Source organism: Argiope bruennichi, chromosome X2 (genome assembly GCF_947563725.1).
Source record: "Argiope bruennichi chromosome X2, qqArgBrue1.1, whole genome shotgun sequence".
Taxonomy (NCBI): domain Eukaryota; kingdom Metazoa; phylum Arthropoda; class Arachnida; order Araneae; family Araneidae; genus Argiope; species Argiope bruennichi.
In genome coordinates, this window is record NC_079163.1 from 132,404,429 (window position 1) to 132,422,551 (window position 18,123).

At 28.6% G+C, this 18,123-nt stretch overlaps 1 protein-coding gene across 1 annotated transcript in view; it reads left to right on the top strand.

Annotated features, from left to right (window-relative positions):
* Window positions 1-9,949: 9,949 nt before the first annotated feature.
* The window catches only part of LOC129960677 (protein tyrosine phosphatase domain-containing protein 1-like), a 149,888-nt gene continuing 141,714 nt past the window's right edge, over window positions 9,950-18,123 (top strand). The window contains exon 1 of the mRNA XM_056074240.1: window positions 9,950-10,116. The gene's annotated coding sequence lies outside the window, so the exon portion shown is untranslated. The remainder of the gene's footprint in view (window positions 10,117-18,123) is intronic.

Below are 18,123 nucleotides of genomic sequence, written 5' to 3' on the forward strand. Positions count from 1 at the left end.
TTGAACATCTGCTCCTTTGCTTTTGAACATTTCGCAAGGCCGTTGTTGGCGATTTTTAAAATTTTCGCCAAGCAGTGTTAAACTCCGGTCGTACCATTAAATATTTTACGCAATTCCAACTTTAATAGATTCTTCAGCAAAATATTTCAAAACTTCAAATTTTGATAGTCATATAATTCACTCATAATATTATAAAGGCCTTCAGTCATAACGTGATATGTATCTCTCTAATTTTCTGTTACCCCTCGTAGAATTTATGCTTTAAATTAAAGTGTAAATAATTAATCTGCAATTAATATAATAATATTTTTTACTGAAACAAAGCATTTTTTTTAATAATATGATTACTGATAATAGAGTCACTGAACGTTTAAACTTTATGGGCACTAAAGAATATCTTTCTTAATTTATGTAATATCTCAAGAATTTGTTAACAAAAATTTCTCAGATTCATCGTGAACAGATCGATTCATTAACAATGTTTAATTTTAAATGCATCAAACACTAAGAAAATAAAATGAATCGTTTAAAATAATCGGTCGAAAACAGGTTTAAAAAAACTACTTAAAAAACGATGTACTTAAAACTATAAGCATATACAAAAAATATATATACCTAACATAAATACAATTTAATTACAAAAGCATGCAACTAACCTAAAAATAATTTGAATCATTGACAACAGGTTAAAAAAACTACTTAAAAAACGATGTACTTAAAACTTTAAGCATATTTAAAAAATATATAACTAAGATAAATACAATTTACTTACAAAAGCATGCAACTAACCTAAAAATAATTTAAATCATCCGTTGATAACGGTTGTCATGGCAACAATCAGAATGCGCATGCGTGAATTTTCTTCGCCACTTACGGTAACGCAAATGCGTGAATTTTTCTACGCCAGTTGGGGTAACGCTATGCAGATTAGACATTTTTAATTTCCTTTATTTTGCTTTATTTTAATTCAAAAGTACTTCAGAATGAATCTGAAAGATCGATTAATTTACAATGTTTAATTTTAAATGCATAAAACATTAAGAAAATAAACAGAATCGTTTGAAATAATCCGCCGAAAAATGTTAACCCTAGACTCATTACTGTTGGGAGAAAAAAAAAAAAAAAAACTAAAGCCTTACTCATTTGGCGGTGGGGAAAATGGAAGATTTTTTTGGCGGAAAAGTTGGCTGTGGGGAAAATGGAAGATTTTTTTGGCCGGAAAGTTAGTTTTTAATTAATAATTAAAATTCTAATTAAAAATTCAAAAAAAGGGACCCCAGGTGCACATTCCCGACCTCTAAGGTATACATGTACCAAATTTGGTAGCTGTATGTCAAATGACCTGGCCTGTAGAGCGCCAACACACACACACACACACACACACATTGAGCTTTATTATAAGTATAGATATAGATTAAAACTTAATTTGCTTCCAATCTATGTTTTATTTTCCTATTTCTTGGAGTGTAGTTTTTTTTTTAACTAAAAAGGTCTCGAGAGAATAAAGCTCCGATTTTATTTTAAAATAATTATTGAAATGTGATATTATAATTACCTGTGTAAGTATTTACACAACTTCAGTAAGCTCCTGTTTTTACATATATTGAATTTCCAATTTAATTTAGTCAGTATGATTGAAATTGAATTTCACACTCGAATCACGAAAGATTTTCTCTTAGACATTTGAAAACAAAATGAATAACAAAATTTCAATTTTTACTAGACTCAAATTTGTGGTGAAAAATAAGGGATTAACTGGTATTGCGAGTAATAAGCAGAATTTATATAGTAGGAAACAAAAAAAATGATATCACTAAAAATCCTTAGGAAATCTTTGCCCTCTATTATTACATGAATGATAAACATTTTCAAAAGGGAAACATTCCAAAATATTGCTTCCTAGTAAATTATTTACTAATTTACAGCTAACTTGGTAAGTCGTTGCATAAAATAATCCAGATAATAAATTGACGTTATTACTGGTAAAAGTTACTATACGAAATCGCCGCACTAATTTTTATCATATTTTAAAATATTGTGCAATATAATGGGGACCATTGCTCACTATCTTCATACTACTAGAAAATCATTTAAATGTGTTTATCTTTATATGATTTTTTTTTTTTTTTTTTTTTTGTAATTTCTGTAAATGATAATATGCGCGTATAAACTGCAAACCTTTTCAATTACTGCAATCCTGATTTCATATTGAGCAATTGTGTTGTTTGTTTGCAGTATTCTTCAATATAGCTCGGGCAACAATTAGAGCCACAAGTGCTCAGGCGGTGTCACTTCTCTCCCTTGTTATACGATACGAAAGGTTCTGTGATCAATTTTAAAGTAGTATAGTTGGTGCAACCTCAAGATCCGGAACAACGCATTGATTTTGCCTACTGGTTTCTGTCCAGAATAGATGTTGACAATCCATGACCTTGGAACATTTTGTGGTCAGATTACATGCATTTTAGCCTAGAAGGAGCAATGGATAATCAGAATTTTCACTATAGGGTACTGCACTTCCTAACGTTGCGCATAAACAGATTTTGTATTCTGATTGCATTAATGTATGGCGTGGATTTACTATTGATTTCACTCTTGGCTCCTTTATCTTTAAGGAAAACACTTCTGGAGAGCTTAAAAGGTGTTCTGTCATTGCGAACTAGTGTCAGTTACCGTGACACTGCTTTACAAAAACACGAATGTTTAGAGGTTATTGTCTTCAAACATGATAATGCAATACCCTTATTGCCTGCCTACTGATTGAATTGTGTCAATTTTGTAGATGGCTGAGTAATTTTGAGATATTTTTTGACTGCCTGCCCTCCTCGTTTTCTAGACTTGAATCCCTGCAATTGCTGGTTTTAAGAATTCCTGAAAGATCATGTCTTTTTAGAAACCATTCGGACTTCGTTTAATTTGAAAGCAAGAATAACAAGCCATGTTGCTGCAATTCCTCAAGAGACACTTCACACCATTGTTGATTATGTTATAACCCGCTTTCTACACTTGATTGACATAAATGGAATACATATTGAATAAGTAGTGCGATTAAATAAAGTTTTGTGTTTCAGTTAGTGTTTTTTTATATTTTACGATCGGTGATCGAAATTTGAATTATTAATTTGTGTTGCAGAATTCTTTTCCCCGTGGTCAATATAACGTATATACCAAGTTTCGAAGATAATAATTCGACCAGAATAGTTTCTATAATGCATAAGTCTGAGTAGGATCACTTTAATTAATATTACCTAGTATTTACACAATTAAGAGGAACAGAAGAACTATACAAATGCCTATATGTAATCCATTCTCTAAATGAATAAAGAGGATATAATTCATATAAAGTAAAGGTCTAATATTATAAAAATACAATGAATACAGTCCATCTGAAGGTTTAGTTTTCTCTATTCATAGACATTACAGTTTTTTTTTGGGGGGGGCGAGGTTTTTTCCCCCTGTCCTATTCATCCTGAAATATGCCTTTGCTTGCCCCTACTGTTCACAATCCTAAAACTAATAAAAGGAGAAAAAGGCTAATTTTCTTTGATTTTGATGTAAATTTTATCAGATGAAATATACACATTAAAGAAAATAAATGAAATTTTATGACATATATGTTTGTAAGACTATGTAGCCAAGTACCAAAGTCATCCATAATTCGATAAGTTTATCAATGGAATGATACTATTTGAATTTTCAGTTTTCTGCCAAATTTTTGATCATATAAGCAAACACTGAGTTTAAAAATCAGATCTTTTTTTGCTCGAGTTTCTTTGGTTCTTAAGCAAAACTCAGCATTCGTCTATGATATATGTATCATTTCAAATAAAATTCATGAAATCTACAGTTTAAATGATTAAGACTAATGATTTTTTGAAAGCCTAATGATACGACTAATGAATTTTTTGAAAAAAAAATAATCAATAGGTATGGTTTTCTTTGAATAATCAATTTCAAACAAAGTTTCATACTTTGTGGGGAAATTATTTTTATAGTGGTTTCATTTTATAGAATAAAAATAAATCATAATTTGAAGTATATTTTCTCTAATAACTTTTGTTGAATCTTAAAATAATTCTTTTATATTATTTTCTCTATTTTACGCCATTTGAAAATTTGAATGGTTCATTGTTACATCTCAGGGATATTTTTTTTATATAAAATTCGAATATGTTCGATATTACTTTACTTTCAGTAATTAAAATGTTTATTAAGAATGATAATAATTTTTCTTATCCAAGGTATCTGCAAAAGTATTATAATCTATTCATTCCAAAAGATTGAATTCGTGATGGAATGTATAAATATAATTTCGACCATTTTTAAATTTTTGTTTGTTGTAAAAATTGAAGATCCCAAAATATTTCTCCTCATAAATGACTACATTTTTCCCTCCTTCGGGTAGCAAATGAAAAAAACTTGGTTGCAATCCAGTTATCAGGTCAATTATTGACATCTGTGTGGGAATAATAACTCTCTGCATAAAGAGAACTCAGCATGGAGTGAAACCAATTGTAATCTGAACGGTGGGTGGGACAACACATCCCCAGAGAATCAATTCTTAAGTTTCTTTCATTGGTGTGGAACACGTGAGCGCCTTGGAGAGCAACCTTTTAATGTCTTGCCACTTACCACAATCCAAGTTATTCTAAAACATGTTTATGATCTTACTTAATGGAAATTCAGTCATTATTCCATTTAGATCTTTCGAAAGTGTTTCATATAAACGTGAGAAAAAGCAGCTGATATGAAAATTGCATCTGCAATTTCCTCTCTCCCGGAATTTTAATCAAAATGGAAAGTCCATCAAATACTTTAGGAGAGAATAGTGATTGAATATGAGCAGGAATTTCAAGAACAGAATTTTGTTTACAGCCAAGTTTATAATTGTTTTGAGTTCAAAAATAAACAAAATGAAAATAAAAAAATAATATTTCAGGTTATATATTTTTTCCCTGAAAATTGTTTGGCCTGAATTTTGCATTGCTTAAAGATAATTACAAATATTCTCAGAATATGAATTTCAAAATTTCACGATTTATCACTAGTTTTTCAAGTTTTAATTGCTAATGTTATAATACTTAATTTAATATTTTGATGCGTGTTTTCGATATAATTCACATTATTGCTAATATTTAAATTTAATTTTTTGATATCATAATAGAAAATTAACAAAGAAATTGACTATTTGAAAGTTGTAAAACAAAGAGTTTGCTCTTGATATTAAATAACTGTTTGATAATTCCAATTATAGTATTGTATTAAATAGTTATGAAAGTTAACAGCTAGCAGCTGTCATCAAAAAGATATAGATATCATACAAAAATTAATTAATGTTCTTTCTAGTTAAGCAAACATTTTAAATGAATGAATCACGTCTTTTAAGTGAATGAATTGTTTTTCATTCAACTAACTTCCTTTTCAACGAGATATAAATTTTATTGAGATATATTTAGGAATAACTCTTATTAATTCATATATATTAAAAGTTTTAATTAAATGTTTTTACTTCGAATTACTTTTTACATTTTCTTTAAAACTGCACTTTACTTATATTTTCTATATCGATGAGCTATAAAGATGTGCTGAAAATTAATGAAGCTGTAAATAGAAACATGTTTGAATGCATAATTTTTCAGATGCATGGACAGATGCATTCAGATCTGAAATGAACTTCAATTTATTTTACACGAATGGCATATTTAGTATAACGAAGAGACGATAAGAAGATGCGCCAGTCTACAATTGTCTGCGTCTGCGACACAAGCGCAAAAAAAACGAGAAATTTGTCTCTTCAATCATTTTATTATGAGATTCGGATAGGGATTTCTTTGTCACGTGTCGACTTAGGCAAGGGAATCTTAGGTATCTTTTAAAAAGATGCATAGGTGTTAAGAATTTTTATCCCCTCTCTCGCGGCATGGAAGTCACAGAGTCAGCAATTTTGTTAAAGCTTATGTTATAAATAATTAAATAAAAAGTGGGAATTGGATCAGGAAATGAGAAAAAAAAATTAGAATGAAGTTAATATGGCCTAATTTAGGATAAAAATTAGGAAATTAATTAGGATTTAAATTAAATTTAAAAGTATCAAATATATAAATATATAGTATCAAATATATATATATATTTAAAAGAATAAGCTTAATAAATAATAAAAATAAGTTTTGTGATTCCATTTCATCTTCAGGGTAGGGTTGATTTGTTGGTAGAAATTCGTTTTCGTGGATTGCAAATACGAAAACTAATTCCATTAAAAGCCAGGCATGGACACGAGTTTCCTGCTGATTAAAATTGCTATAATAGGTCAAAACATAAAGCAACTGTTGTTACATGGAATACTCGAGAGTGGGGGTAAGTTCATGTTTCAACCCGAATCCCAATGCAAGATCCGTCCTAAAATATATTTATCATGTCGAACGAAAATGGGCTATTTATCTCATCTAACTAATCCATCGTTTTGCAGAAGGGCGCTAGAAAAAGGATCATTTTTGTCAGATTCTTATTGATATTGTATAATCCGAAGATTTGGCCTTTTCAATTGATTCATTTCGCGATGATGAAGCCGCGAATTCTATAACCTGAGTTCTTTGAATTGGATTATTTTCTTCAGGAGTGAATCAACAGAATGCTTAAACTGATGCATTTCTGAGAAAGGGAACAAAAGATATTAGTCTTCTGAAAATAATTAATAAATTTCTGTTGCTACTCTAATAGTTGTTATATTTATATAAAATAATTCACGTATTAAGAGTTACGTGAATGTAATTATTAGTGAATAACAACAGTAGTTAACATAAATGTGATTTATTAAAAAAAATGTTTTCTTTGTTTTTGTTTCTAGCGTTATCTAAAAATGTTATGTAGATCTGAATAAATTTTTATAAATCTTCAGAATAAACTTAAATGTCATGTTAAAATAACAATATTATATTAACAATAAATTTTACACTGAATTCGAACTTAAGAGAACAGAAGTAATATGTTAACATTACTTTCGTATGTTATGTAGATTTCAATGATTTTTCAAATAATAACCATAAATGTTGACATTGATACTGAAATAATACCTCTGCATAATTTCATGAATCGAAATAAAAATTAAGAAATATCGACTACTAGGAAAAGACGGATTTGTGTCGTTTGGAAATTTTTAATACTTCTAGATATTCGAAATCTTATCAAAATATAATATCACCAGTAAGCGACACACGAATTGTAAAACAGCTCATAGATAATAAAAGGATAGAAAATGACTATCCCAAATTTTTTTAGAATCGAATAAAATGTCTTCAAGACATCTTACGATGTTATATTTTTTTCATTAATTATTTTTTTTAACCCCGTCTTGTAAAAATGAATTCAAAAACGTTACATTTCTTTTGGCGAAGACCTTCATGAGAAATTGGAGAAATTTCTATTGAAAATTCTCATATTGGTGTGTAAAATGCATCAAATTATAAGAGTTTATGAAAAAGCCGAGGACCGAATACACCTTCCAGGTTTTTTTTTTCTAGGGTGAGAACAATATTTCTGTAGTAAAGCTTATGTACTCCCCTCATCCATTTCTTGTAACCAATTTTTATATCGAAAGCAGGTGACTGACTTCTTTAAAAACTAACGACCAACATGTGACCTAAGCAAAAGATAGAAAAGGCAGCTATGCATCTCGCTTTTTTTGCTTGTTGAAATCAGTCATGTGACCATTAGCGTTTGCTGATTGATAATTAGTTTTAAATATTCATCACACTTACCTCTTCCGCAGTAAAGCTTATGTAATGACCTTGAACATTTTTTGCAATCTCATCTAAGATTTGACAAGAAGAGGGACAAGCATTGACCATCTGTCAAAATTGACTTCCTCGAATTTGAAGTAACAAAATGAACCCAAAGCAAAATTGAAAGACGCAGACATGCGTCTTATCCTACGTTCTTTTTGCTTGATAAGATCGAGGACGTATTAAAAGACCATTGGAGTGTTGCTGATTGATAATTTATCTGAAATATTTGTCTTTCGTATAATTTCAAATAAAAACAGGTCAAAATATGGTTCATGCTGTATCTTCACCAGGGCATAATATATATATGTGTGTGTAATAATATTTTAAAATCTAATTGAAACTTAATTAATTTCCTAATTTTTAGCTCAATTCAGCACATATTAACTTCACTCTAAAATATTCTTTTATTTCCTGATCCCATTCCACTTTTTCTATTAATTAAGGCAACAGAAAGCTCTATAAAAATGCGTTCGTCAGCGGTTCCCACGCTCCGAGTGAAGGCATAAAAATTGCTGATCCAAATAAATTCTTTTAAAAGATCCCTATAGTCCCTTTACTAAATTCGACACGTGTAGGAAATCCCTACCAAAATCTCACCGTATATATTCACAGGGATAAAATTTTCATCAGCTTTTCCTCATTTTTCGTTTTGTGTTGTTCAGTGCTCGTGTGCTAGTCGCTTCTGCTTGTACCTAAATCATGCCTCCTAGGATGAAATAAAATGAAGTTAAAAATTCAAAGTGTCGTCCCTGTCTTTGGCGACGATTCTGCTTCAAAATTGTATGTTTATATGTTTATATATATATATAATTACACTCTTGATTCTATATAAATGAATAAAAATTTTCTCTATCGCATTTCCACTAAAAAAGTTTGGCCCCGACCCTAAAGACAGAAAATAAATATTGAAGATAATCATTAATTAATGGTAACTGAAATAAAATGCAACCAAATATGTTATTTAATCCGTCCATTTTTACGCAATCAAGACGATTTTCTGTTTTAAGACTTGGGAGTGTTTATGGTGTTCTATTTAGAAGTGCAATTTACAGTTTAAGAAACCCTGCTTTAAGATCAACCCCCCACTAAATTGATCTGTATTTCGAAACCGATTTGAGTAGAAGCCCGCAATGTTATATAATGTTAAAACTATGTGTTATTTCATTTGAGAAAATTCTTCAACAGATAAATGCCTTTTAAGCATTTTTTGATTTGTGACTTTCAACTTTCTAACTTCTTATTTCTTTGTTTTAGTTATTCATTATAAATAATAATATCAATATTAGATGTTGTCACTTTTCATGCTTAAAAATATTATTATGAAGCGCTATTCCATTCAAAAAATTATTTCTCTTTGTTAACTGTGTTCATTCCAAAGTACTTTCACAATTTTTAACTCTCCATATTCATTAATCTAATCTTTACCAATTCGAAATAAACTTTTAAACTGTAACTTCTTTTCAGGACAATTTTTCAGATATTGGTGACCACCAATTATTATTAATACTGCGATAATATTAACAGCTCTTTCTGCATACTTGGAACTTATATCATTAAAACTGGAAGTCTAGTGATTTTAAGCATTCAAAAATGAAAGCTTATTTGTTAGTCCAGGAGGATATAGCAATTGTCTAATGAAACGTCCGTTTCTCGGACAGTTACCTTTCAGCCTTAGTGCAAAGCTTTTGCTTATAACGATTTTTAATTTTGATGTAACATTCACTATTTAGCTTAGTACAACCCGGAAATATAGTGTTTATATATTATCTATTTCTATTATTATTATATAAATATAGTGTTTATATAATAATCTTATTCACTGTTGAATCATTTTATTCATATCAATATCTAAGAGTACGTTTCTATCTGTATACTTTGCATATAAAACCATCTACTACTATTATATTTCTCAACTACCACTTCTCAACAAAAATAACTGACTTTCCAATGAGCCATTTACATCCATTTCGTTGCGTGAAGAGCTATGCCAGCAATAAAAATAAATATATATAAATACCCTGCATATTTACAGGGACGGGCCATCATATTAGTACGCGTCTTTTTGTTGGCATAGCAACTTACTAGTAGCCAACCGCGTGCCGACTTACTCAGTTTTTGTAATTGATTCATGACGTCATTGGGGCAGATAAATTTTTTTCGCTCTTCATTTGACCAGAGTCCAAGAAATCACTCAGATCCCCAACACAGTTTATTTCATGCATGACTTTTCCATACAGGCTTGTCTATGCTACTGCAGAAATAGATAAAGGAATAAAGAAGCAAAACCGATAGCCCGTTTGCAATTACAGAAAAAAGCGGACTGCTTCGTATAGAGGTATGTGTCAATATGTCACTGTTACTTTGCGTTTTGTGTTGAAATTTTGATATTGTCCTTGTTATGATTGTGTTGTGTCCGTTGGATTGTACACGTGGTTGTCAAAAACGATAAAAAATTTTCGGTAAGCTTTTAACTTGGTGCTCTTCTGAATTATAAAAACTCTCAATTAACATTTCGGCATGAAATTTTTGTATAAATCAAATATTTGATTGAAGCTCTAATAAGTATTAGTTTTGTTTATAACTTTAAATTCACTTGTTTATGAATAAAAATTCTATTAGAAAAATAAAGATCCTTTTTATTAATAGAACATGCATATATATGTGGTTAAATCTGAAATACCAGATGCATTTGAACATTTGTTGGAAATAATAAGTTATTACATTTCGGAGACTGGTAATTTTTGCCAAAATATTCTAATTTATAATCGAATGATATCGCATAACTATTAAGTAAATTTATAAATAAAAAATTCTTAATTTTATATAAGAATAAATGTAAAAAAATCCTCGTTTTTCTAATTTCTTACCAATATCTCTTATAGTTCAGGAAAAAATAATCGAGGATCTAATGGCTCAGTAATTTAATACTTAATTATTTAGTCTTACTTCAACTGATTTAGGAAAAAAATAAAAGTTCTAGAATTTTGGAAGAGATCGTATATTTGTGATAAAAAAATGTGCAAATGATCAGAAAAATAAATCAAGTATATGATTTTTAAGGTCATGAATCTTCATGTAATATGTTTACTATACATTAAAATATGTATATTCGCATTTATGAAATAATTGGAATGGTTCGATTTACAACGCATAGAAATGAAAAAAATGCTATAAGTAGGGCTGTTGAAAGGAGATAATAGTAGCGGATAATAATTATGATAAATAATAGTTGTTAATATATTAATAAGTTGAATTGAAAATTAAAAAAAAAATTCTTAAGATTTTAAAGCATTACGAACTACTTCGCACTGCTTCGTTTTATCTGGTTCAAGTGATTTTCTCCTTTCTTTTAGAAAGCGAGCATTAGGAAGCAAATCTTTATATTTTTGCCTCAACTTGTGCATTGATTGTGGAAATTAATTTTTCCTTTTGTAATTTTCAATAATTCTAGTGTGAAAGTTTACTCTTTAAAGAACGAACTTGCATTGTATATTTCTTGCAACCTTATAGGAAAAAATCCAAATACTCTATTCATTTTGACTCTAAGTAGGTAAATTTATTTGAAATGTTCGTTTTTTTTGACACGAAAAATTTGTTACAATTAAGAAATTTTAAAAAAATAACCAAAACAGCGTTTGAGTTGAAGCTAGAATAAAATATATTTAAAATACAAGAAAGAGTAGTCTAAATTCTATTTACTATCCCCAAGATAGGCTAATATCTGTCTTCGGAAAATGATTGTATAAAAAATGACCTATGTCATCCTAAATCCTTTCGCTCCTCTAAAAATTTACTTTGAAATGAATTCTTATCTTATACCAGAAAAAAGGGTATGAACTAAGTATGACTAAAATTGCAAAAAAAAAATTTAATAAACTCACTTGATATAAAAAAAATTAACTTATTTCTTAAATAAAAATATTTTAAAAAATTCATTAATCATAAATAATTAAAACTCATTTTAAAACATAACTTTTTATCCCTCTAAAATTTGAGTTAATTTTCATAAATTTGTGAAGTATTTTCTCAGCTTACTGGAATCTTTCTGTAAAGACAATTTCTCAGATGCACAATAATACTTTCATTTAATGTCAAAAATTATTAATAGTACAGTAAAAATCAAATTAGGCAAACTAGCCCAACTGTGGGGAAAAAAAAAAAACACATCTATCGTACAATTAAGTAACACATTCTTCGTAATATATGCATTAAAAAGAAGCAAAATAAAAACATATCTATGCTTCATATAAATATTGTGAAATATACGTAATGCTGAGACATTGTAAAAAGAAACTTTAAAAATGAATATGTGTCTCTATATATTCGTTTTTTACGCTCACTACATTGGGAATATTATAAGTGTCTTATAAATGTTATTTTAGAGTTAAAGACCGACCATAAAACTTTCATTTGTTCAAGAAATGCAACGGTATTTGAACTTTATTAATAATACAAACATCAATTAATAATAATAATAATTGTAATTAATTGTAATAATTAATAATTATTATTAATAGTAACGATTATTTGTATTAATAATAATTATTAATACAAACATCAATTCGCTACAGTTTCTTTTCGTTTTCTAAAAAGCCTTCATAAAATCTTTTTAATGTCTTTTGTGAATTTTTAAAAGCAGCAAAAAATATATTTAAATGCGTTAAAGTCTACAGGAATTAAGGAAAACAAATACTGAAAAGGCTTCACAAAATTTTCATATTAAACATTAATCATGGCAGAATGAATATTATACTGTGCATGTTCATTTTATAATTGTCAAACATTTCCTTTTGAATATTGAAGATGAAATGTGGATTAAGAAAACCATCATCTAAAATTTTAGTAAATTAAGAATTACTTTTAATTCCCATTTTTTTAAAGCATTCAACTAGATTACAAAACGGAATATTTGATAAAATTTACATAATAGTAGAATTTTAAATAACGTGTGGAAAAAATAAATAACAACGAACTCTAGAATTTTTTTTTGCTACAATATTTAATATCCTCTTTTTAAAACATATTTGTTTCTACCTATTCCCTTTTTTTCATTTCCAACTTCCTAATTTAAAAAATTACCTTTTCCTTATCTGCAATTTTTGCGACAAGGAATTGCAGACAAGGTAACTTAGACTAAGATAATATAAAATTGACAATAACTGACAATAATGGGTAACAAAATAGTCTGATTATATTAGTATTATAAGGATAATAAATGTTATTTGAATTCTCAACGTTTGCGAATAATATAAAAATCATATTTCTGCTTCTGTCAGCGCATTCGTTTTCTTTTTCTCCTAAGATAGTAGAAAAATATGTCAACATACAATATTTCAAAATTGAACAAATTCTAATGTTTTGAATATAAAAGAAAAATGATCATTAACACTGTTTATATATAACATTTAAAAACTTGAAGAAACAAGATTTCAAATTTAGTAACTAAGTCAGTGTGAGATATTTTTAATAGAAAAAACTGTGGTTTTGTTTTGTCGTAATATGTTAAACTTTTCAGCTCTATTTTGTTAGTTTAAAGTAAAAAGAATCTGAGCTCTTTTTGTAAGTTTTCGTGCAATAATAAAGCAGAACACACCTCTGATAAATTTTATTTTTCAAATATTAAATCTTATCTAAAAGATGTTATATAAAAATATATATTGTATACGGTGCATTATGAAAAAAATTGCTTCTTCAGACCATTTACTCTACGTTTGAATCATGTGAAATCTTTTTTTATTCAGACAGCTATGCTTTAACCAAATTTACTTATTATTAATAATTTATTCAAATATTTTAAAATTGTCTTTTATAGTATATGAAATACTTTTAGTTCTTAAGCTGTTTTTTTTCGTCGCTCTTCTTTACATTTTTAATTCTACTGCTACATTTAGTATCGATTGTTCAAAATATGCAGCTTAATAGAGCCCTTTTTTTGCTGAATTGAAACCAAATATTAGGGAAAGAATAGAAGACAATCCATAAATAGATTTCACTTTGGGCTTCTAGCAGCAATTTAATCTCGAAACAATTCTCAATAATAGCTGTATAAATATTTCGATTATTGATAGGTCTCACTCAACTGCCATATCAACATCCAATATTGTACGAGTGTATTTTTTGAATTTTCTTAACAATGTCTTATTAGCAAAGCAGTTATTGCGACTAGAATTAATCCCTTTTTTCATAATAATTGATACAACAAAAAACTTCCGATAGTTAATTTTGCTATTCTTTCTTCGCTGAAAATCAACGAACGTGTTAGATTATTTTTACATCGATGTTATTTTCAGAACAAAATTAACCGCAATTGGCCATTTTAAAAATTCTTAAGTAGCTCGTGGAAATCGTTTTGACAGTAGAGGCTTTCACAATCATTATTTCGATGCAAATAGTTCCAAATGCTTTGGGAACGAAATGATCCCTTATTTTTTTTTTAACACTATAAGAATAAAATGTGAATCAACGCAACAATTAAACGCACTTTCCTTCTAAAATTGCGTTAAAGCAGAGGAAACAACAAAAAAATCTAGCCAGCGAAACTCTCGAGTTGCGCAATTGAAAGGCTAAGTTTCTACAACCGAACGATGCGTCACAATTTCGACAAGACATGAGCATTTCCAATGCACGAACTTCTTCACTGCATGGAGCCTTAATGTAGAACACAGTTACCAAGAAAATGTATTACAAAAGCAAGAAAGCGGAAAGAGATCACTAAAGTGCGAAATAGATTTTCTAGGTTGATTTTAATGAGGCTGTACTGTCAATTTCACTTGGATTTCAACATGAACTATGATTTTCCACTGAAAAATTTCAGCTTGAAGGTTGTCCCATTCTTTACAGAGATCTGCTGTGCATTATTTAATCATATGAGTCAATATATATTCATTAAAAAATAATCTATTTCTATAAATATGGATTTTCATCTTAAATAAATATAAAAAATAAATATATATTTAAGAATTAAAAATCATTATTAAATAGGAATGAAAATTATAAAAATTATCACAATATAGACGCTTTTAGCAGGTATCTGAATTTCTTGAATGGTAAAAAGAAATCATTTTTAATAGTAAAAGCTTCGAAGTTCAAAATAAAATTCAACTTAAAAAAATGAATTATTATCTTTAGTGAACCATATAGATAGGTGTGACTCAGTTTATTAACCACTCAACCCATACGCCATATATTCATTGAATTCTAATCTTTTTTAAAAAAAAATCGGCGTTATAATCCCATACGAAAATTCTTGAATGTCTCATATTTTCTATCATTGAATCAAAACGACAGCTTATTAAGGAAGCAAAGAAAACAACAGTTAAGGGGGTTAACTTCAAAAGAATTCATACTTTTTTAAACTATAAAATTGAAAAGGGGGCTATTTAGAAATATTCTGCTTTATATAGCAAGAATTGATTTAGGAATTTAATTGTTTAATTCCTCCAACTTTAATGTGGAAAACATAAAATAATTAAAAATAAATTTAATAAAGTAAGTTTTACAACGACTTTTATCAGAGTGCTAAAAAAGGAATTTTTATGATTTAATTCTCTCCTCTTTTTAATATTTAATTTAATTTAATTATATAATTACGGTTAAATAATAATTATAGACTCTTGAGATTCTTTCACAAATACACTATTAAATGACATCATTTCAAAGCAAAGTAGATTTAGTTTAGTTAATTGACTAATAACTATGATCAGAGAGTATTTAAATGGTGTATTGTCATGTGGAACACAATTTTAAAGTTTAATCCATTAAATAAAGAGAAACAAATCAATTACAAAATTTCATCATTATAGACAAGAAACAAGTCAAGTTAAATAAGTCAAAGTGTATTTAAAAAATTTGAAACGTTTGTTTCTCTTTGTAGAACTGAAATTATTTGGTGTTCGTAAGTCACACGAAATATTACCATAATTCTTAACGCAGTTGAATTTTAAGTTGACTACGTAAAGGAATACTTTTGTCGGTTCAACGCCTGTGTGTACCCATATCCGTAGATACATGGGTTACTATCTTAATTTTAAGTAGTTTATATAGTTAAATTTACATTATTATTGTGTGTTTTCCATGAAATACACTATTTTAAATGATGGCGTTTGATAATGAAGTTCAAAAAATTTGACTTCAAGATTTTGTAACATTTATATTGATAAATCAGTATAAATCCGAAAACAGAATCAGAAAAAAAATCTATAGTTCAATACCTTAATAAAAGTGAGATTTTGAAAACTGTTTTTATTAAGTTTATTATATCTATAAATATGTTGTAAAATCGTAGACCTTAAAACCATATTTATATTACTCTATTATCGATAATCTGTTATATTTAAGATGAATATCGATTAGAAACTGCAAAACAAAGGATAAAATACTTTTTAAAAAATTACTTTTACTTTGCTTAGTCTCCTGAAAAAAAGAAGAAAGAAACCGTTTGAACTCTTTTCTTTTTTTGAATTCAAGTGGCCAGCTGTCACCGGCTAATTTATATTCCCTGGAGTTCACCACCTCTTCTCCATAAACTTGAAACTCAGTTGCCGGTAGATATAACCGTGTTTAGATACAATTATCAATTCTGCAAAAGCAATTGTCATTGATTATGTTTTTCATAGTATGCCTGATGATAAGGTCACATCTTTAGGACCCAACTTCTTCAAAGGAGCACTATGGTTGTGGCATAGTGCATGATAAAACTGACGCCGAATTTCATGTTTTCCAGCTGATGTGGCTTGAAAGTTTATAAGGAGTTGGTTGGCTCCTCAATTCAAAGAGTGACGGCTCAGGTGTCGTTCTCCACATTTAATTGTGGTTCAAAATTCTGAAGATTATCTCAAAACGATGCCTCACAAGGAGGCATTTATATAACAAAGCTATTTCGAATTTCTTATTAATTGTCCTATTAATTTCGGAAAATTATTTGTATCTCAACTCTTCTTATTTTAGTATTTATCGCGCCATTTGAAGCAAACTTTGCCACGTTTTTGAATGCAATTTCTTGTTTTTCTCGACTGCTAAATACTCGTTGTTCCAATTTGTGTCAAAAATCGAAAATGAGTTTTTTTGAAGCCTTAGTTGTTGAGAAATAACAGATAAAAAGGAAGTTTCAAAAATCGTAGTATATTGCTAATTGAAAAGCAAAAGGATTTGAAACTTCTTTTTATCACAAAAAACGAAATTTCATACCGATTTCTTTTCATCATTGCATTACAAACTAATCTTTCATATAAATTGAATGCGAGGTCTGGAAGGGGACGTTTCCAACCAATCCTCATGGAGTTGCAAAAGACGAGAGTAAATTAAAACAAAGCTCTTGTGCTTAGTGGCGCTCCATTATTCCATGCCATTTGGCGAGTGAGTTGCATAGGACGAGAAATTGGTTTCATTGCAAAAGGTCTTATTCACAAATATTGCATAGAAATAACAATTAAAAATAATTTCTGGTTTGATATAGAAAAAGCGAACGGTCAGATTTCTTCGAAATCTTGAATTATACTTTCAAAATTGCAATGCTTCTAACTCTTCCTCACATAGAAATATTCCTAAGCATACATATTTTTTCCATTTATAATGATATTTTTTATGATGTGCATCTTCATCTTTCAATGTATATAGTACAAAATGATATTTTCTTTTGTCATAACAAAGTGTTTGGATTCAATAAAACAGGCACGAGGTTTGCAATAGATGGGGTGTCAGTTCACTTGTCTGAATGTGCTCTGTTTGTGTATATGATAAAGCTTCTGTTTCGTGATCATTTCAGTATGTTATACATATTTTCAGAAAAAAAGTGAATTCTCAAAGATAAGATTAAAAAGGTAATTTGGATGCATTATTTGACTGGTTATAAATTGTATTTGACTCCTCACAGAATTTCCAACACTTTCAGCCAAGATTATACAAATGACATTTTTGCTGAATGTGCTGAAGATTGTCCGAATATGAGAATTGTACTGAAATGAGGGATTTCTCAGTCATGTGACACAAATGCAGAATTAGACATAAATGTATAATAGAACTACATAGGTTTTAAATTTTCATCAGAACTGAAAACGAACTTTCTTTCCAATTATTTTTATTAGTGCGTCTATATAGTAAATACGATATCTGAAGCGAAAAAGAAAAAATAGAACTAAACAAGCACTTTTGTTTTCTCATTTTATATATAAAATCATTGGAAATAAAAAATCCTCTCTGAAGACATATAAATTCGATTTCTCTAACCCTGTAATATTTAAGAGAAGACTTAATGAAGCAGAAAAAAAAATCAATTGTGTTTTTCTAGGTAAAAAACTTCCTTTCAGTTCAGTCCTTCTCTTTCAGATTATTTTTGAAATAATTA